Source organism: Sminthopsis crassicaudata, chromosome 6 (assembly GCF_048593235.1).
Source record: "Sminthopsis crassicaudata isolate SCR6 chromosome 6, ASM4859323v1, whole genome shotgun sequence".
Taxonomy (NCBI): Eukaryota; Metazoa; Chordata; class Mammalia; order Dasyuromorphia; family Dasyuridae; genus Sminthopsis; species Sminthopsis crassicaudata.
In genome coordinates, this window is record NC_133622.1 from 6321867 (window position 1) to 6344172 (window position 22306).

At 38.6% G+C, this 22306-nt stretch overlaps 1 long non-coding RNA gene across 1 annotated transcript in view; it reads right to left on the reverse strand.

Annotated features, from left to right (window-relative positions):
- LOC141545639 (uncharacterized) overlaps positions 1–22306 on the reverse strand; it is a 373595-nt gene that overhangs the window by 272410 nt on the left and 78879 nt on the right. Inside the window, exon 2 of the long non-coding RNA XR_012483097.1 lies at positions 17290–17420. This is a non-coding gene — a long non-coding RNA (uncharacterized LOC141545639). The remainder of the gene's footprint in view (positions 1–17289; positions 17421–22306) is intronic.

Below are 22306 nucleotides of genomic sequence, written 5' to 3' on the forward strand. Positions count from 1 at the left end.
GTGGGAGCTTTGATAGGAGTGGGATGAGAGAGATGGTGTAGAAGTAGAACAGTAGAATATGACAACTGACTGGATCTGTGGGGTGAGGGATACTGAGGGCCAGAATATAAGAGAAGGACCAGCTGTCATAAACCTGGGAGGCTGGAAGGATGCTGGTCCCTTCAGCAGAAAGAGGGAAGGGGAAATTGGGGGGTGGGTGAGATGATAAGTTTGGTTTCCGACATGCTGAAGGGGCTTTCTGAGTTTGGGGGCATCAGTTTAAAATTAATGTGGTGTGGGACTGAAGCTCAGGGCAGAAAGGGAGTCTAGATGTGTGAGATCATCTGTGTAAAGATGCTATCTAGCCCCATGGGAAACGATGAGGTTACCACGAGAGAGTGTAAAAGCAAGAAACTAATATTGGCTTGCATTATTAATGCCCAGTGGTGTGCCGGATCCAGCTCCCACGGACTCACGGGAGCCAACTGTTAAATTTTTAGTGTCTGTAGGTTGGAAATAGCCAACTGCTCGCAAGCAGGGCTTGGCTCATTGCTTTGTACGTTGTCTAGATATAACGAAGGGATAGCGAGGATGGTGATAATGCGGATTACAATGAAGAGCGTGTCGCCCCTCAGCAAGCCGGTAGTTAAACCTCCCTGATTACACCCCACTTCCTCTCAGTCAGTGCTGAATCTCTTCTGTCCTAGCTCCCCTGGATCTCTCACAACCATTTTCTTCTTCATCACAAGATCACTGAACTTGAGAAGTGGAAGGGAGCTCAATGGCTCCGGAGCTGTCTCCCCACAGCATCCCTGCCAGGTGCTTGGCCAGCCCAAGGAGAGGGAAGAAGCTCATTGGCTTGTTGATAGTTCTGTTGGGAAATTCCCTTAACACCTCTCACCTGGAGTCTTGTGATTGCTTCCCACTCGGCTTTCCCTCTCCATTCTTTCAGCTCTAAGCCACCCTCACTGTCAGGAAGATTCCCCCAATTCATCCTTTTAATGATAGCTTCCCCACTCCGCTCCTCCACAACCCACAAAGTCCTTTCTTTTCCCTCTGGACGGCATCTGTATTTCTTAGCCTGGCTCTCCAGCCGTACCCTGCCCTACTGCGTCCACTCCGCAGTCTGGTCAGACTTCATTGCCCGCAGTTCCTGCTGATGTGGTCTTAGCCCTTAAATCCTGTACCTGGAAGCCCGGCCCCCTCTCTGCATACTGTCGTCTTGCTCTTCCTCTATGTGATTTCTCCCTCCTGTGAATCCTCATGGACAGCATGGGAGTACGGGGAGGACAGGTTCCAAGGAGGCTTCAGATACGTGCCAGTTGGGGGACCCAGAGAATGGCACCCAACCTTTGAGTGTCCCAGACGAACCTTTTAGAGTATAAATTGTAGATGACTTAGTAATTTTCCTCTAGAGAGGGAGAGTATCTCCTACCCTGGGAGTTCTCTACATTTATGAAATCACTTCTGGACCCAAAATGGAGGAAAAAAACACATTCCTCCCTTATCCTGTGCTGTAGTCTTTGTATTGTATTGGGATGATTCCTGTAGATGGATTATCCCTCCTACCTTGTCCTGTCTTCCTTAAGGGAAAGGTCCAATCTGTTGTTTGTATCTTTCCCAGAATTCAGAGGCACGTAATACATTTGGGCACTTGAATGTTGATGTATATCTCTTCCATGTCCTCCATGTCAGCTCCCTCTCAGACAGCCCCTGCCCTCAAGGAGTGTTAGGATTTCTAGGTGAGAACTCAGGTTGTCTGGACAATGACAAGGTGAGAATTCAGGTTGACTTGATAAGAGGGGCAAGCTCATTGGTTGGAGTACTTCTTCCCAGAAGCCCTTGCATTATCCCACGCCCATTCTCTGGGAGGATAAAAGAGGCAACATTGGGCCTGGACAAGCAGTCTGGACTGGGGAAGGAAAGAGCTGGAGGAGATCCAGAGCCAGGATTCAGGAAGAAGAAGAGGCTGGCTGGAGACTCCAGAAGACTCTGCATTGCATCAGGCTTGACGGGGCTCTCTGCAGGAAGGGAAGTCACTTCTCTGGACAAGAGTTAACAGCAACTGCCTGGAGACAACGGTTCTCTACAGGAAGAAGAATCTGTCTGAGAGATTTGAGTAGACACAGCAGATCTCTTCCCAGAGAGCGATCTGGCAGCTTCTGGAGACGCTACAAAGGAGTTTACCTTCTAGTAGAGAGAGATCATATAATATGCGTTTTTATGTTTAAAAGGAGGCGTTTTGGGCTGGGAAGTCACTGGGAAGGTAAATGGAGCCACGGGGCAAATGATTGATTGGTTCTCTCCAGTAACGGAAATGTGCCTCTGCTCATTATGCTCAGAGTGAGAGGTGGAAAGGGGAGCCGAGTGCTTGGAAAGCAGCAGTTGGGTTTGGGTCAGGTTAGTTAAGGGAGGCTTTCTCCAGCCTCGACTGTAGCCCAAGGAGGAGGTCTGAGGGCTGGACTGCAGGGGAGTAAGCGCGGTATGAAATGAAGAGCAAGAGGTGGAGGAGCGTTGAAGAGTGGACTTGTGGCAGCGTGGGGCTCTTAGAAGTCTGGCTCTTCTTCCAACAAGACCTAGTTTGATCTTCTCCCATTCATGTGGGTCTGTGTTGTTCAACTAAGTTGAAGAAGCCTTTGTTAAGCACCCACCATGTTCTGGGGATTGTGCTAGCTGCTGTGCTGTTGAGCTCTTTCCCCATCCTCTCTGGCTCTCTATGACCCCATCTGGGTTTTCTTGGCAACACTATTGAGTAGTTGGCCATTTCTTTCTCCAGATCATTTTACAGATGAGGAAACAGAGTCAAACAGGGCTGAGTGACTTGCCCAGGGTCACACAGCTAAGGCCAGAAGGCAACTCACAGAGATGATTCTTCCTCATTCCAGACCTGGCATTCTGTCTACCATATTGGCTAGCTACACTGGTACCGTCTGCTTAGTACTTGGGATCCAAGGGGGCAACATCTCTCACAGATAGACAAATATAGAATATGTATCAAAACTGCACAATTTTAATACATTTTTAAAATTATAAAATTTTAATAATTGGGGGGGGGGTGCTAACAGCCTGAGGAATGAAGAAACATCTCTGAAATGAAGGGGCCCTTGAGTTGTCCCTTAAAAGAATCTACAATTTCTAAGAGGCAGAGATAAGGGAAGAACAGAATTCCTGGCACCTTTAATAGATAGTGGGATTGGGGACGGAGTCAGGAGGGGTACGAAGAAGTGTGCTCTAGGGAGATATCCACAACCCAAAAAGGGGATCTCCTGGAAAATATTTAACAACCAGTTTTGGGGAAAATGTGGGCATGACAGATTGTCAAGTTTAATCTGCACTATTAACATTTTCTTGAGCATTTTCTCAAGTTTAGAGAATCGACAAAACAATGAATTGAGTCCTGCTTTGTAGCATAGCCAATTTTGAGCTGTAAATGCTTGCTCCAACTGGCTCCTGAAAACTGGTCTGAGCTGGCTCCAGCATACCTCTGAAAAGGGTCCTCACTGATTTTTTTTTGAATACTGCAATCATTTTTGCCCAAGTTTCACCACCTTACTGTGCGCCTTCCATCTATCTTTGCTTTGTTGTTGCTATTTTTGAACTTCAAAGTATATTTTTGAAATAATACTTTATTTTCTCCAATGAATTCTAAAGATGTTGCTCTGTACAAAAATTACTTTAGAGCCTTAGAATTTTCTGAAAGTTTAATTGAAGCTCAAAAATAGTCAGAATGCCTTCTCTTACATCCTTTGAGACTTGAATTGTGACAAGTTTCTGAAGGTTATATTTGGAACAAGCATTTATTTAATATTTCTGAATCTTTTCCCTCTTTTCAGATATAATTTTTAGAAAAATCATTTTGAGGTGGAATGTGGATAGCAAGACTCAAAAAATAACAGGGAAAAATTAGGAAAGTATTGGAGGGAAAAGCTTTCAGAATAAATTGCATAATGATTGCTCACAGCTTTTCAGCTACTCTCACTGAAAATTTGTCTTCCATCTGAAGCTTAACCACCCACAGCATCCTGCCAAGGAGGAAATTATTCTTGCGCTCATATACTTCATTGTGTTGCCCTGAGGATCAAATGAGATAATGTATTTAATGTACTTTGTAAACCAAATCACTGGGTGTTAGCTGCTGTTACTGTTAAACTCTGATCTATTTGGTTTATCATACCTGGAGCAGTTTCAGAAGAAACACGAGATGTGCAAATGTTCATAGAGGCTACCTGCGTCCAGTTGTATTGGTCCAATCAGCTACAGTTGGACATCAGGTACAGTTGTACCTCGACTCAAACATAATGATGTCATTTTAGTCCTCCTTAAGAATGAAGGACAATAACCAACTAATCTCTTTTGGCTTATTCAGCATCCCAGTCTTATTTTAACTTTAAAATGCTTATCTATACTGTGTGTATGTTTCTTTTGGTTCTGCTCTATATCAATTCACAAAGGTTTTATGTCTTTGGATTTTTCTTAGAAGACCTTCATTTCTTATTATTCAGTAATGTTCTATGATATTTATGTGCCATAGTTTGTTTATTCATGTCCTTGATAGACATCTATCACTTAAAAATTTTCATTTTAAAAAATACAAGGATGTTGAGTAAGTATTATGGCACATGTGGGAACTTCTTTGCTGACCCTCTTGGAGGTTTGCTTTTCTGGCATTCTCTGTTAATTAATTGTGTAGGGTTCTGTTAAGTTCTGATATTCTATTTTATAAAAAAATTTATGAATTTCCTTTTAGCTCTGACAGTCTATGTTGAGGGGTCTGTATTCCATTCTAGTTTTAGCATTCCAGCTCTCAGCATTATGTTTTTTGTGCTAAGCTTCAGTTTCTAACTCTTAAAATTCTAAGACCTTTTCCAGCTTTCACACTTTCATATAAGTATTCTCTGTTTAAATGTTTTGTCCAGTATTTACTTTGCTTTATGTTTATTTTAATAATAATAACTTTTTGTTTTTCAAAGTAAATGCAAAGATAGTTTTAAACATTCACCTTTGTGAAATATCATGTTTCAAATTTTTCTCCCTCTTGCCCTCACTGCCTCTCCTACACAAGCAAATTAAACATGTAATTCCTCCCAACATATTTCCACATTTATCATGTGTGAGAAAAATCAGATCAAAAGGGAGAAAATGAGAAAGAAAAAATACAAGCAAATAAGTAATAAAAACAAAAAATATGAAAATACTATGACTTTTCCACATTCAATTATCATAGTTCTCTCTTTCTGGATACAGATGACTCTTTCCATCACACGTCCATTGCAATTGCATCGAATCACCTCATTCTTAAAAAGGGCCAAATCTATCACATTTACTCATCACATAATCTTCTTGTTACTGTGTACAATACTGTTTTAATTCTGCTCACTTCACTCAGCATCAGTTCCATGTCAGTCTCTCCTGGCTTCTCTGAAATCATCTTGCTGGTCGTTTCTTACAAAACAATAATATTCCATGACATTCACATACCACAGCTGATTCAGCCGTTCTTCATTGATGGGCATCCACTCAGTTTCCAGTTTCTTCTAGCCACTACAAAGAGGGCCGCCACAAACACTTCTGCACATGTGGATCCTTTTCTCTTTTTTATGATCTCTTTGGGATATAAGCCCAGTAGAGACATTGCTGGATCAAAGGGTAGGTCTAATTTTATACCCTTTGGGCATAGCTCCAAATTGGTCTCCAGAATGGTTGGATCAATTTACATCTATTCAGTTTTTACTGTTTTCTATGTTTCTATATTTAAAAAGGGAGTGATGTGTAAAAAATCATGGTCCCTTCAAGCTGATGCACTTTAATTTTTTAAAGTTCTGAAAAAACCAAAACTAAGGAATCACTGGATGCAGTTCCTCCTAGACTCTCCAGAGGAAGCTTTTTGTTGTCTCCACATGGGTTTTGGTTTGAATTTCACAGTGACTCCAGTAATGAAGCTTCTCCAGACCCCAAGAGAGCTCGGGGATGTTCAGTGAGCTGCGGAGCTGAATTGAGCTTACTGCTCTGCACTGACTCTCCCCTGCTTCCTGAAATTCAAAGGAAGCCCAGGCTAGATGGGACCTCAGAGCCAATGTGCAAGTCTGTAGCCCGAAGACTCAGGGAAAGAGGTCCACCCTTGGACAGCAGAACCGCGGGAGGAGCGCTTAGCATCTCTTGAAAGGTGCCCCATCGTCAGTGCTGCCCCGGAGAGCTCGGGATGCTATGGAGAGAGCCATTGTTCGGAGATGCTGTCTGAAGTCAGCCCTTCTTGCAGAGAATGGAACAAACAATCAGAAAATGAGACCCAGTGAGCTCTTCCTCCTTTCTGTGGAAGCTCCCAGGCAGGCATTGTTTTGTTAGATGAAAGCAAAGCCTCCTGGGAAGATCCCTCTCTCGGGAAGCCATATCAGTTGAAAGAGCAAGAGATAATCAGGACCAAGCCCAGCCCTCCCCAGTCCCCCAGACCCAGCTTCGAAGGATGTCGGGGAAACTTTCCTCTTATTCACAGTGAAACATTGCCTGGGCAGAAGGTGTTTGTTGAGGGGGATGAATTCCCATGGAGGATCAATTCGAAGTCTAAAAGACTGAATTTGTATTCTTAGGCAAATCACTGTTTCTCTCCTTCAGTTTCTACACACATGACATGGGAGGAGTTAGAATCTCTAAGTTTCCTTCTAATTATCATTTTTTTTTCGTGTAATATTTCCTCGATCCTGCTTGAAAACTTTCCCAAAACCTACTCTGAACTCATAATTGAATGACAGGGACTGGGCAAAGGCCTGTACTCTGGTTTTCAGTCTCATTCTTTGTAATGTTTATAAACCCAGCTTGCACCAAAACCTGCCCTGGATTTCATTCTGTTACGGTTGCAATTTCTACCAGTTAATCAGAGGGAAAAAAACAAAAACAAAAAACTTCTTTACAAAATTCTGACTTTGTCATGTAGCTATCCCCAGGGACGGGAGACTGGCTACATTTCTAGGCAGCTCTATTATTTGGGGGCATTTCTACTTGTTAGGAGAGTCTTCCTAATACCTAGTCAACATATGTCTCTCTGCAGCTTCTCATTGAAGATAAGACAATTGGTGCTATGGGAACTGGTGACTCATTCAAAACATATTTATTAAGCACCTCAGATGACACAAAGCCTGTCAGACTGGGCTAGGTGACAACTGGGAGACAATATGGCATATGGGTTTATTTTTATAATTGGTATATATCGGTTTATTTGTATATATGTTTCAACAACTTCCCCTATTACTCCCACTCCAATCCTTTGTGAAGTAGACATTGTCTTGCGTTATGTTTTAACCTTCCTTTTTCTTTTTAACCTTCCTTTTTCTCTCTTGCTTAGTTATGTCTGGTACATGAATTCGAGGAAATGCAATGTAAAGATTAAATGTCAATAAGGTTTGATTCAGACCAAAGTTCTGCTTCAAGCCTGGCCCTTTTCCTCCTGTATACCACTGCTTCTCTGACTGATTGCCTCAATGTGTTATGCTAATAATGATTACAACTCACATTAACACACTGAAGAGCTGACATTTATATTCTGAATTTTTCCAGTGAAGCAATAGATGCCTTGTAGGGTGAAGGTGGCTGATCCTCCTTTGTCAAAGGTTATAGTAGTGGGCCAGTTCAACTGGATTCTTTTTAACAAACAGGAATTAGGCATCGTGTGGGAATCCAAAGAGGGAAAAAGGGGGAGTTCTTGTCCTCAAGGAACTTATATTCTATAGAGGGAATATATTAATGTAATTGGATAATGGGAGACAAGGTCATTTTCTAATAAAGATAGGGCAGAAAGAGCTAACAAATGGAGAGAGTGGGGGGGATTTATATAATTTATATTTATATGTATTATGTATTAAATACATCATATATTATATATTTCTATATTATAAATATTTGAAGGGGTTATATATTGAAAGAAAAAATAGGTAAGGAAACATCTGGCTGAGGAGTTTGTATCTGATCTTAGTGGCAAAGACTGGGGAAGGCTGTTAGTATGAGTGGGAGATGAAACGTGCCACTTAATGATTTGTCTAATGGAGTTTGAGAAGACTCAGTGACAAAAAGTTGCTAAGGATTATTAATTCTCCCCCCAACTTTAAAAATGACACCTTTTATTTTTAACATCAGTGTCATTTCCCTGTGTACCTCGAACTCAGAGAACCCTTCCTTGCAACTAAGGAAAACATTGAAGCAAAACTAAGTGATAAATTAACTGAGTCTAAGAAGCATATGTGACATTCCACGTACTCTAAGTCTCCAGCTCCCCCACGGAGGGATGTCGATGTGTTTCATGCTCTGCTCCCTGGAAATAAGATTATTTATTCATCATCCAGTCCGAATCCAGCTGTCCTTTACTGTTGTTTGCATTTATATTGTTCTCTTATTTTATTTATGTATTTATTTTTGCTCTGTAGAACTTCATAGGAGACTCCCTTGTTAAGTGATTCTTTCAGCCACGGTAGCCAACAAAGATCATCTACTATGGCGTAGGGGTTTTGCAATTTTTATTAGTAGCAAAAGAATCCACATTGATGAATTAATTCACTGGTTCTTGCATCACGGTATTATATGAAGTATTATTTCACTTGATCCTCACCACAACACAAAGTTAAACAGGGCAAGGATTATTATCTTCATATAATAATGATGATGATGATAACAGTTAACATTTATGTAATACCTACTATGTGCTAAAGCTTAGTGCTTTATAATTCTTATCTCATTTGATCTTCTAAATAATTTTGGGAGAGAGGTGCTAATGATGTGACCTTCTCTTCCCCTGTCAGAAAGAAGCTCTTATCAGATAATTTCTAAACTATGTAGGAAGGAACTTTTTAGCAGCTCCCATTGTCCATCCCCCAACCTCTGGGAATTTTCACACAATCTTTTGAGATGTTGATTAGCATCTCTTTAGCCAGGTATGTTCCATCCAGCTCCTGATCCCTCCCTCTGCCGGCCAGCTCTGGCTCCTGGCCCTTCCTCTGATTTCCTGCCTTTACTTCTCTGGTCTCCCTGAGAAGTCCCCAAGAGTAATTTTTTTTCTATAAAAGATCTGCTTATGATGAAGATCATTGTTAAGTTCTCTTCAGGACTAAGTTCATTACGAGGCACTCTCTTTGTCTCCCTCATCGTGCCTTCCTTCTAATGGCGCCATTCTTCTTACTCTAGCTAACTCTGGTCACTCTAACCTGCTAGACCATGGCTTTCCCCCAACTCATAGATATTTATTTTCTCCTGGTTAATTGTGAGTTCTCCTGGGAACTTGTGTTTTTCTTTTTCTAACTATATGCTCTCCCAACTCTTTTTCATACTTACCATTCCCAAGGTCTATTGCATCCCTTCATTTTGTCTGTAACCCATTCCCCCAAATAAATCTACCTTTTGTCAAAGAGAATGGCCAATGTGAATTTGTCACATGTTTATTTTGAATTAGGCATTGCTCTCCTGACCACATCGCTATGATTACTCCCATTTCCAGCTGAGCAAACTGGGGAAAATAGAGCTTACATGAGTAATGAACCTAAGGTTTTGTGACTTGCCAATAATCACACTTAACAAGAGTCTAGTTGGTGTCAGCGTTGGGGCTTGGTTCCATTAAACTTTTGGTTACTATGTAAAATGTAGTCGTGACCCTTATTCTTAAAACTGTTAATTATCTTTCCCCTCTTGGGACTATCCAGTACTAGGTCCTGAACTCCCTAATGTTCCCCCTCAGGACTTCCAATCCACCATTGATTCCATTCTGTCAGCAGCGGTGTAGAACACAGATTAAACCACAAATGAAATCTCTTAACTTCTCCTCTCAGGACTCAAGTTTTTCATCATTTAATGTGCTGGCTTGGAATCTGGCTTTCATCTCTCCACTTTGTTACCAAGGCGCGTTTGAGACAAACTAGGTAAGGGAAACAAACAGTGGGTCTGAATTGCTTCTGACACTCCAGCTTCCTTGATGACTACTGGAAGCTTCCCCCTCCCCACATTTGTTTTTCAATTCCTTCCATCTGACGCTAACCGGACTGTCTGTGACTCCGATTCCAATGAGACAAGGAGGAATCGAGAGTTATGTGGGCTGGAAATAGTCAACCTGAAAATTGTCTTCACCCCAAAGTCAATGGAACTCTAACTCAGACTAATGGTGCTCCTGACTTATCAATCGTGCCCGGAGTGCTCTATTCCCTGCAGATGTTTCTTGTTTCACTTTCCAGAAACAGATTTATTTAGTGCTTTATTTGTTTAAATGCATGGTCACTGACTTGTTTTTGTCCCAATAAATGATTTATTACCATCCACTCTGCACAAGGAATGGGGGGGTGCTTTCTCCTGTGTTATCTGAGCTTTTATTTGCTGTTAACAGATAAATAGTAAATGTACTGCTGAATGGATCTTGTGCAGACCCTTGGGCTTTGGTCCGGGCATGTGCATCCCAAGACACCTGTCTCTTTCCTATTTGTTCTTGGAACGTGGCTAGCAACCAAATGGGAATTTGGAAGGAAGAGTATTACGACAGCCAAAATTTCCAGGTGACCATAGCTAATGGGCAATCCTCCCACATCCTGTGATCCCGAGCCATCTCTCTGGACCCAATGCTCCATGCCTTCTAGCTCCACGCTGCATTGGCTAAGCACATGTGAAAGTAATCCCTTCCTCATCTTGGAGAACTACTTCCTTCCCTTCTTCCCAACTTCTTCTTTCTTTCTTTGCACTTGTATCCCAAGTTCCTAGAGCAGTGTCAAAAATGAATAGGTGCTTTAAAATGCTTGGAACTGCTAGGTGGCTTAGTGGATAGAATGCCAGAAGATTCATCTTCTTGGGCTGAAATCTAGCCTCAGACACTTGCTAGCTGTGAGACCCTAGGCAAGTCACTTAACCCTGTTTGCCTCAGTTTCCTCATCTGTCAAATGAACTGGAGAAGGTGATAGCAAGAAAACCCCAAATGGGGTCACAGAGAGTCAGATGTGACTTTAACATGGATGAATGCTTGCTGGTTGATTGATTATACTTTGGGATTTCAAAATACTTTCATGAAGCTGTCGAATCATACATAGCATGGCAGAGATGGAAGAGATCTTAATGACCAATTAGGGCAACCATCTTATTTTACAAACAAAAATACAGACCTAGAAGGTTAAGCTAGGAACTGTTAGAGCTGTGAAGTTAACCAAACTTATTTTACTCTAGCTTTCTTTCCATTCCATTTTATTTATCAATCAACCAACTTACTAAGCATTTATGAAATGCTTACTGTTATAAAGAATGTGTCAGTCATTTAGATAAAAAAGATAAAAATAGTTTCTGTCTTCAAGGAGGTAACCTTCATTAGAAGGGAAACAACATATACACAGATGAATCAATGCAAGCTACATATAAATACAAGGACTTTTTTTGAGATATTAATAGGTAAAATTTATATTGCACTTTGATGTTTGCAAAACATTTTACAAATATCTTCTTTGATCTTCTTACCCATCCTGGGACATATGTACTATTATATTCCCTATTTTATACATGAAAAAATTAGACAGATTAAGTGACTTGCCTGGGGTCATATAGCAATTAAATGTTTCAGGGTAGATTTGAACTCAGCCCTTTCTGACTCCAGGTCTAGCTCTCCATTCATTTAGCCACCTACATGCAGATTACTAACAGATTACTCTAACTTATTTTGAATATATTTTATTTATACATGGATAATCATGTATGTGTTTTCTTCCACATTAAACAGTGAGTTCCTTGAGAGGAGGAACTATTTTAGTTCCTTTCTTTGTATCTCCACAATTTAGCACAAGGCTGAACACAAAGTAAGTATTTTCTAATGCTTGTGGACTTGATCACTTGACTTGATGTGGGACTAGATCTCAGGAGAGAGGCTGGACTGAATATATAGATCTGGAAGCCACCTGCATAGAGAAAAGTGAACCATAGGAGCATCTGAGTTAATGGGAGAGAGGAATGAGGGAAGAGGGAGAGGGAGAGGGGAAGAGGGAAGAACTTGGGAGAAGAAGAGGGAGAAGGAGGGACAGGGAGAAACAAAGAGGGTCCAGGGCAGACCTTTGGAATATATGTTTAGTAAGTGGATGAGACTAGAATCCAGTGAGAGAGAGAGAGAGAGAGAGAGAGAGAGAGAGAGAGAGAGAGAGAGAGAGAGAGAGAGAGAGAGAGAGAGAGAGAGAGAGAGAGAAGAAGAAGAAGAAGAAGAAGAAGAAGAAGAAGAAGAAGAAGAAGAAGAAGAAGAAGAAGAAGAAGAAGAAGAAGAAGAAGAAGAAGAAGAAGAAGAAGAAGAAAAAGAAGAAGAAAGAAGAAGAAGAAGAAAGAAGAAGAAGAAGAAAGAAGAAGAAGAAGAAGAAGAAGAAGAAGAAGAAGAAGAAGAAGAAGAAGAAGAAGAAGCAGACAAATATGTGAAAGGAGAAAGCTGAGACAATAGTGCCATGAAAACCCAAAGAAGAGAAGATGATTAGAAGTGTCAGGTGCATCAGAGAGTTTAAGAAAGATACGGATCAGGAAAAAAAGCTGCTAAATTTGGCACCTAAGAACTCATTGGTAATCAATGGGCCATTTGATCATTATTCTCCATGAAAAACATTAGCATTCAAAATAATATTTTATGTTTAATAATTAATATGTCAACAATACTTTTCTCTCTTAAAAACAGAAATACAATATATATTTTCCTCACATTATGGATGAAATAGTCTTCAGTGTACTAGTGTGAGGACTGGCCTTTATGACATTGTATTCTTCCAGAAATGTGTTGTGGCTTTCAGATAATGTTCATAAATTGATCTGTTGACATTAACAACATACTTCCAAACTTGAAGAAGCCATGATTTTGTTGGTGTGGTTATTTCTACTCCAATGTAGACTAAAACTCCATTATAATTTTGTAGTTAACTTCCTTCAATTCTTTTAAATCTTCTCTTATGAGAAGCCTTTCAAAATTCCCTTAATCCTCATGCTTTTCTTCTCAAAATGGCCCTGTCTACATCTTGATATATAACTACATATTGTCCCGTAGAGTGGGAGCTCTTTGAAGGCAGAGACTTTTTTTTATCTTTCTTTGTATCTTTCAGCACTTAGTCCAGTGCCTGACACAAAGTAGGTACTTAATAAACCTGTATGGAGTTGATTAGATGACCTTTAAGAATTGCTGGGGCTGAATAATTCATTCCCGTGTAGTCAACCTGGGGAGCCCCACCTCTCTAAGCACTCACCTGGCTGGGAAGGCTTCAAGTGAGCTGCCTGGTGTGGACTGTATGTCATCTGAGAATCAACTTATCTAAAAGCAAAGAAGCTTTGCTGGCACAACTACTGAACCATATTACCAACCCCTGCCTTACACAACCTTAGTTTACTAAAAAAGAAAGTTCATAGAAGTTAAATACTTTGTCAGATAGAATTCTGGAAGGGACATCTTGATAATAAAGGAAAGAATTCGAATTTGAAATCAGAAGAACTAAGTTTTCATGTTTGGACTCTGCTCCTCACCTGCTGTGTAAATGTGACCTGTGTGAGTGTGACCTCTCTGAGATTCAAATTTCTCTTCTGTAAATTGTGGATAATAATGCTTCCCCCCTACCTCACAGAGACTTGTATAAGCTCTGGAATATTGGAAAAATAGCAGCCATTATTACTTGAGAAGCATTCATCACTGTTCATGTCCAGATGTGCAAACTAATTACCCAACAGTTTAGTGGTCCCTCGCAAATTTATTAGACACAATATTCAATCAATGAGTGTGTAGGATTTTTCTTCCTTCTGGCCCCATCCAATTAGGCTGAGTACTCATTGTTTTGCACTAAAAACTTCCCTTTCCTAAAACAGTTTCTCAGGTATCATCTACTTAGCCCCAAATTAAGAGGGATAGTGTTCTTTTGGAGTAAATTTGGTGCCAGTTTCGTTTATCTTTTGTTACTGATGCCATGACAACAGACCTCTAATTTATCCACTTTCCTCTTCAGTGGTAATGAATTAAGTATGAGTAGATGATGCGAGACCATAGCAACTGAAGCGAGAACCTCATTATGCAGGAAACATTTTTTATTGGATTCAGGGATGCTTTTATTACAGCAGCCAGATTTGCTTAAATTTGGGTTTTTGTGTTTGGTCATTAGCAAAAGCTTCTCTTCCCATGAGCCAGCCTAAGCATTACGATTGGGTCTTCCCTCTTTACAGAGCGCTTATGGGACGGGTGTATCATCAGGGGACTTGTGTGATATACTGAGAGGCAGTCTGGTGTAAGGGAGTGAAAAAGTGTTTATTAAATGACTACTGGGTGCCGTGGACTGGCATAGTGTGACTACTCAGACACTGGTGAGGTAGTCCTTACTTGTAAGGAATTTATGTTCTCCACACTCCTAGTGAAAGAAGGTTTAACTTCAGGGTAGGTATAAAGGTCCATTGTTCTTACAACAACATGTTAGGAAAGGGAGATGATTGGATCCAGTCAGAAGGAATTGAAGGTTGAAGGGGTTCTGTAATACAGTCTGGTAGGCCTTGATGGATAGAAATAAATATCCTATATAGTATGAGAAGATTTGGGTTCAAATTTTAGCTTTTCCATTTAATAGATGTTTGACCTTGGGTAAATTACTTAACCTCCCTAAGACCTCAATTTCTACATTTACAAAATGGCAGTGTTGTGTGAGAGGCAGTGTAGCGCAGTAGGAAGATTTCTAGAAACATGCGCCTCAGTTTCTTTATCTGCTAAGTGAGCACGGTAAGAGCTGTCCTATCTACTTCACAGGGTTATTGTAAGGATCAAATGAGCTAATTGTTGTGAAAGTATATTTTATATTTTATCTTTTAATAACTATAACTTTAAATGTAAATGTAAATGTATTAAGCCTCCTCATTAAAATGAAAGAAATGAGCAAAGTAGATCTCAAATTAAAAACGAATAATTTGTTGCATACAAAAAGAAAGCTAGACTTACAATGAGACTATGATTAGGCAAAACTCACAAGCTTACTTTCAAAATATATTTTAAAAGGAAGTTATATTATTGTTAAAAGCCTAATTTTAAAAGGGTAATAGGCAGCAAAATCTTATCATTAATACAAATAATATGGACCAAATGGCCTAAAATCTAAATTTTTAATGAAGTTACTAATCAATTTTTAATAAAGCTTTTTCTTTTCACTGAGGCAATTGAGATTAAGTGACTTGCCCAGAGTCACACAGCTAGAAAGTGTTAAGTATCTGAAACCAGATTTGAACTCGGGTCCTTCTGACTTCATGGCTGCTACTCTATCCACTGCACCCCCTAGCTGCCCAAAAGCTTTTTATTTTCAAAACACATGCATAGATAAGTTTTCAACATTCACCCTTGTAAACCTTGTGTTCCAAATTTTTTTCTCTCCTTTCCCTCCATCCCTCCCCAGACAAGTAATCCAATATATATTAAACATGTGTAATTTTTCTATCTACATTTCCACAATTATCATCCTGCACAAGAAAAATCAGATCAAAAAGAAAAAAAATGAGAGAAAAATGCAAGTGAACAGCAACAAAGAGTTAAAAATGGTATGTTGTGATCACACTCAGTCCCTATGATCCTCTTTCTGGGTACAAATGGCTCTCTCCATCGCAAGACCATTGGAACAGGCATGAATCATCTCTTTGTGGAAGACAGCCATCAGAATTGATCATGGTATAATCTTGTTGCCATGTGCAACGATCTCCTGGTTCTGCTCATTTCACTCAGCATCAGTTCCTATAAGTCTCTCCAGGCCTCTCTGAAATCATCCTCCTGATCTTTCTTCCCAATCATATTCCATAACATTCATATACCATAATTTATTCAGCCATTTCCCAGCTGATGGGGTAAATGTATATTTCAAATGGCAAATCACTACATATATAGTATAAAAACTATATATGGCTTTTTTTGTTATATTTTTGTTATAAACTATATTCCTCACCATCTTTTGTTCTTACATATCTCCAGTCCTTGGGGAGCCCCCTTCAAGTCAATAAAAAGGCAGAAAAAACAGTCAGGGACCAGTGGGAAATGGAAATCTAACTCATAAACTAACTCTTTAGTATTTGATGCATGTGAGGGATATTAAACTTAAATTAGTTAGAGGAAATTAATATTGTATGTTCTCTACTCTCACCCTTTTTGTCTATTTTGAGAATCAGCTGGGCCAGTATCACAGTAAACAATACTTTTTAATTAAAAGGAAAATAACGTCTTGTGATTAATCTCTTTCTTCTGGGATTTCAGCAGGAGGCTCATAAACCTGCAAGCAGAGGCAGCTGTCTGTTTGCTACAGAAATCTCTCTGGTTACCTTTTACCAGGTTTACATAGGGCTCAGGAGAGAATCTGTCATACCAAGATTAGCTCTCACCCAAAGGCAAAGGGAGGGGATCCTCAGAAGAATAATTGGGTAGAAGTGAACTATCAGTCTGGCAGGAAAAGAAGAGGGAATCAAAGCAAGTGCGAACTTATTTGATTCAGCAGAATCATAGGATAGAAAAGCTCATAGCCTCTATGAGCCTGGAACATAGTAGTAGAACATGAGTGTTGAAACACCTCTTAGAAATCTGATAATTCAATTTTTTCACCTCATAGATAAGGAAACTGAGACCCATGAAGGGGAATCATATAGGCATAGAATTAGCCCTAAAACATGAGGACAGTTTTTCAAATTCATTCTGAAAAATGAGTTTTTGTTTATTACTAATGACAATGATTATGATGATAGTTATTTGCATAGCACATTAAGGTTTCCAAAAGGCTTCAAGTATTTATTATTTTACTTGGTTCTTGGAATAATTCCTGGACACCCTCATATTAAAGATGATGAGCTAAGGCTGAGTGGAGTTAAGTGAATTGCCCAGGGTCACACAGCTAGTAAGAGTGAGGGAGGATTTAAACTCAGGATTTTCTGACTCCAAGCCTGGCTCATTATCTATGGCACCATCTAGAGCCTTAATCCACTGTTTCAGGGCTTGTGACTGAGTGGTCATTTATGAAATGGAACACAACAGTATCTAGTCAGCAAAGGAATTGTCTACCTATGGAGGGCTAAAACTTCAGAAATTGTTGTTCCCTATGAGGCTTCAGTTCCCCCAAAACACATTTCAATTCAATTTTCCAGACATTTTAAAGCATCTACTATGTGCAGAACACTATGCATTGAATAAGAAGGGTCCATTGTGTTGATGAGACATGGTTCTTTGATAAACCTTACAGTTGGATTGATTATTTTATGGTTTAACAAAGTCAGGATTTAAAGCTAGAAAGAGCCTTGGACAACCCTCGTACAGATTTCTCAGTTTACACATGAAGCTTAGGAAGGTAAAGGACTTACCTAAAGCAATGTGGAGGATGAGCAGTACAATGAAGATGACTGATTCTGGAATCAAAGAACCAGCCCCGATGATGACGACTTGTGGGGCCTGGAGTAAATAATGTAATCACCTTGTGCCTTCTTTTCCTCAGCTGTGAAATGAGAAAAGTCAGTTAGCTGGCTACTGAGGTTCCTTCTGGCTCCAAATCTATACTCCTAAGTGGCAGAGCTTCCATTAGAATTTTGTAACAGAATTCTGCCTTTAATTTATACAGAACTTTACAGTTTTCAAAGAGCTTTCATTTCTATAGTTCCTATAAAGGAACTGAGTTCCTCTGGGTTTTTAAAATTCTCACAGAATAATATAATTTTGATTTCCCCAAAATAGGAATTTAAGCTCTTTGTTGGCAGGGACTATTTTCTTTTCTTTTCTTTTTTGTAGTCTTTATATCACTACTCCCTAACACATTATGGATCAATTATAGACTTTTAATCTTCCTGTGACAGTAGATTTCAGTACCAGGGAGCTGTCCAAGGTACTAGAGATTAAGTGATTCATTCAAGGTGATCTAGCTTTTGTGATCTACTTGCTAAAGAAGCAAAGGGGTGGAGTAAGAGTTGATTATTGAGATTAATATTAAGCGTATTAAGTGTTAAGGAAATCTGAGTTCAAGGCCTACTTTCAACATTTCCAGTTGTGTGATCCTAAGCAAACCACTTAACCTTTTGCAACTTGAGTTTTCTCATTTGAAAATGTGGGAAATAATAGTTGCTACTGTACAGGTTTAGCTTTGGTTTTGTTTCTTTTTGGGAAGGAGAGAGTGAGGATGAAATGCTCTATATGTACTTTATGGGCTACATGTAATATGTGTGCTATATATGTAAAGTACATTGCAAACCTTAAAGCATTCTGTAAATGCAAGGGAAGAGGAAGAAGATAATGATGTCATCCATCAAGCTGTCTCTATGCTTTACACATTGGAGAAGTTCATAATTTTTTACAAAATTGAAATGCTTGCTGAAATGTCAGAACCACCTCACAAATCCACTAGTGTAGAAATGCCTGTTTAACCGACATCATCAGTACCACATAAGCTTGGTTATTTATTTACATATTGTCTCTTATTAGAATGTGAGCTTCTTGAGGACAGGGACTATTTTGGTATCTGAAGCACTTTAACAGTGTCTGACTCATAGTAAGTCCTGTATAAATGTCTGTCTGTGAGAAGATATTCAATGATATTTGAATGAATTTTCTTATTTTGGAGGGGAGGGAGGAGTTGTATTCGGATCTATTATTTCATCTCTATAGGAAACTACCTTTACCAATTCAAATCAGCAGTTGTGCAATGTTTTAGAAATCTTCCTAGCAATCCTTAACTAATAAACCACCTTTTCCTATCATCAAAGAAAGAGTATGTCACAATGGTGAGACTTGAACCCAGATTATTCTGACTTAAAGAGCTGCCATCTATCCATTTATCTATGCTTGTTGGTAATTAGTGTTTCTTTTCTTAATATCCTGCCCATCGTTTAACCATTTATGAATTACTTAACTATAATAGATTTCTATTTTTTCCTTATAAATTCCTTATAAATTGTGCATATCATACTGTAATAGGTACAGAAACTTTCTATAGGAAGTTTCTTTCTTTGCTATCCAAGATATATAGTTGCTTTTTTTTTAAACTAGGTGTAAAATTATGCGTGCATAATTGTGTGCAAATTATTTTACCTCATAATTTTTTCAAGTTTTAAAAATATATCTTTTCTTTATAGTGTTAAAAAACCAACTCCATCCTTATCCTTTAAGTTGTTTTTCTTTTTTTCTTTTTTTGTGAGGCATTGGGGTTAAGTGACTTTCCCAGAGTCACATAACTAGTAAGTAAGTATTAAGTGTCTAAATCCACCTTTGAACTCAAGTCCTCTTGACTTCAGGACCTAGTGCTCTATTCACTGCACCCTCTAGGTGCTCCATTATTTTTATTTTTTAAAAATGAATTCCTCATTTTTGAACAATTTGGAACTTATTATGGTATATAGGCCTTGTTCTTGTTTATATATATATATATATATATATATATATATATATATATATATGTGTGTGTGTGTGTGTGTGTGTGTGTGTATGTATATATATATATATATATATATATATATATATATATATATATATATGTATTTGCTATCTTTCTAGCCAGCTTTCTCCCAAAATTTTATTAAATAATAGTTTCCCCAGTGTTTAATGAATCTGAGAATATCTGATACTAACACTCTTTAAATCATTTCCACTACTCTATTTAGTACTGAGTAGTTTTAATAATTGCTGCTTTCTAATATACTTTGAGGGAGAGAACAAAGTATTATTTCCTTTAATTTCCTCGTATATTCTTTTCCTTCTGTTTTCCTACATAATTTTTTTTATTATTTTGTCTAATTCCATATAAAGTATTCCACTGATATTTTAATCAGTACCACATTAAATCTATGGTTAAATTATGGTCATATTATCATCTACTTTTTATCAGCTCAGCCTAACTATACACTGTGAATATTTCTCCACTTATTTGGTTCTTTATTTATTTATATAAATATCAAAGTATGAAGTTTTAAAATTTTATATATGAAAAAATCAAGGGTTAATTTAAGTGACATGACCAAGGTCACAATGCTATTAAATTTCAAGGCGAGACCTCAAACTCCGTCCCTCTCTCTCTTGTTCTCTCCCTTCCTCTGTTCTTTCTTCTTTTTTTTCCTTCCAAGTCCCTAGCTGAATTTGCATCCAAGTCTTCCTGATACCAGGTCCTCTATACCACCTAACAACCTCATATGCTCTTTATTTCCTTTTCCTTTATTAAAATTTTTAAATGAAAATTTCGTAGAAAGCAGAATGGTAAAATACTAGAGAAAAGGGTCTAAACCAGGAGGGGAAAGAGATATATTGGAGTTTTGATGAACGTAAATGGGATCATTGGAATTAAATATGAATATATATATATATATATATAATGATTATTAAAAGGAAATTAGAAGGATCTGAGTTCAAATCCAGCCTCAGATTCTTAACATTTACTAGCTGGGTGACTATGGACAAGACAACTCCAAATGCCTTGCAAATATATATATTTGTTACATACAGTTCCAAGGGCAATCCTTCCCTCCCTCCCAAATGGACACCAGAGAAGGCAACATTTGATACAAATAAATATGTGAAGCTATGTAATAGATACTTTCATATATCGGTTCTTTCTTGGGATGTGGATGACGTTTTCCTTCTTAAGTCCTTTGAAGTTGGTTTGAATATTCATATTACTCAGAATAGCTTAGTCACAATTACTCTTTGAACAATTTTTCTGTTACTGTGTATAACTTTCTCTTAGTTTTACTCATTATTTCTTCATTATTTCACGAAGGTCTTTCCGTGTTTCATGTTCATTTTCTCTTTCAGTCTGATAATGTTCCATCACAATCATGTAGCAGAACTTAATTCAGCCATTCTCCAATTGACGGAAATCTCAATTTCCATTTCTTATCACCACCAAGAGAACTGCTATAAATACTTGTAACATAGTGATTCTTTTCCTTTTTTCCTGATTACCTTGGAAAATAGATCTAATAGTATTATTAATGGGACAAAGGGTATTCATGGTTTTAATGCTTTGGGGACATAATTCCAGATTGCTTTTGAAAATAGTAAGAGCAGTTCTCAGCTTCACCAAAAATGTATCAGTATCTCAATTTTTCTTCATCTTCTCTGACACTTGTCACTTTCCTCTTCTAACATTTTAGCCAATATAAAAAGTGTTAAATTGTATCTCAATTGTTTTAATTTGTATTTCTCTAATGAAGCATTTTTATGTGACTATAAATAGCTCTCATTTTTTGGGGGGAGCCCAACGTCTCTCATGAATGTTTCCTAAGATACTTAATAGGAATTGATGGTCTTTATCAATATTGAAAGAAAAAAAGAACTAACATCAGAGCATTATTTGTGGGAGGTAGGGTAGATATGGCAGGCACTACAGGGAAGCAAATATTTTGGCTCAGTTTTAGAGAGGATTTCACAACAACTGAAGTTTTAAAAAATGGAATGGACCATTTCATGACAAAATGGCTTCCTGTGTCCCTGAAAGGGTTCTAGCAGTGAGTGAATGACCACTCCTATTCTGGCTATCCAGAATGCTGCATCGGGATTATGACACTGAGTGGGAGTAGAAATAGTTAATTTTTATAGTCCTTTTAAACTCTGGTATGCTATGGCTCAATAGATGGGACACTGTATCCAGGGCACTTGACTGACGAGACAGATCTCTCTCTAGCTCTGCCATGTGTAAGCATGGGCAAGTCACTTTTAACTTTATTGAGCTTCAATTATCCTTTCTGTAAAGTGAGAGCATTGCATTATATTATGGTTAAGGGTCTTTTACACTCTGGGAGCATAGGTCTGCCTACATTTCTGTGATTCTCAGCTAATGATTCAGTTCTGTTAGTAGCCTTTGCTCTTCATTCAAATGCAGCTTAGCTTACAAACCAATAACCTGAAATAGGGGAAATTAAGCTAAATTTGGCCCAGTCAAGGAAATGGCAGAAGGGTCTTTGGCTGCCAGCTGTAGCATCCTTGGGGAGTCTAGTCTCATTTGAAAGGGAAAGTCAAAGAGACAAATAACCTTCTTGTCTCTTTGTGGTCTTAAGGACCTCTTGGAGTTTGGCCAAAGTATTTTCCATTAATGACAGCAGCAATCCTGACCTAACGGTTTGACTCCTATTTTCACTTAGGATTTAGAGCTAAAGGAAACCTTAGCAGTCATCTAGTTTAACCCCTTTATTTTATAAATGAAGAAACTAAGCCTCAGAGAGAGGAGGGGATCTGGCCAAGATCACACAGTTATTAAGTAGCAGAGTTGAGATTTGGGTCCTTGTCTGAATATAAATTCTTTTTACTACATCACACTTCCTGAATCCTGAATTTGTTTGTTTGTTGTTTTTTAATCTCTCTCTCTCTCTCTCTCTCTCTCTCTCTCTCTCTCTCTCTCTCTCT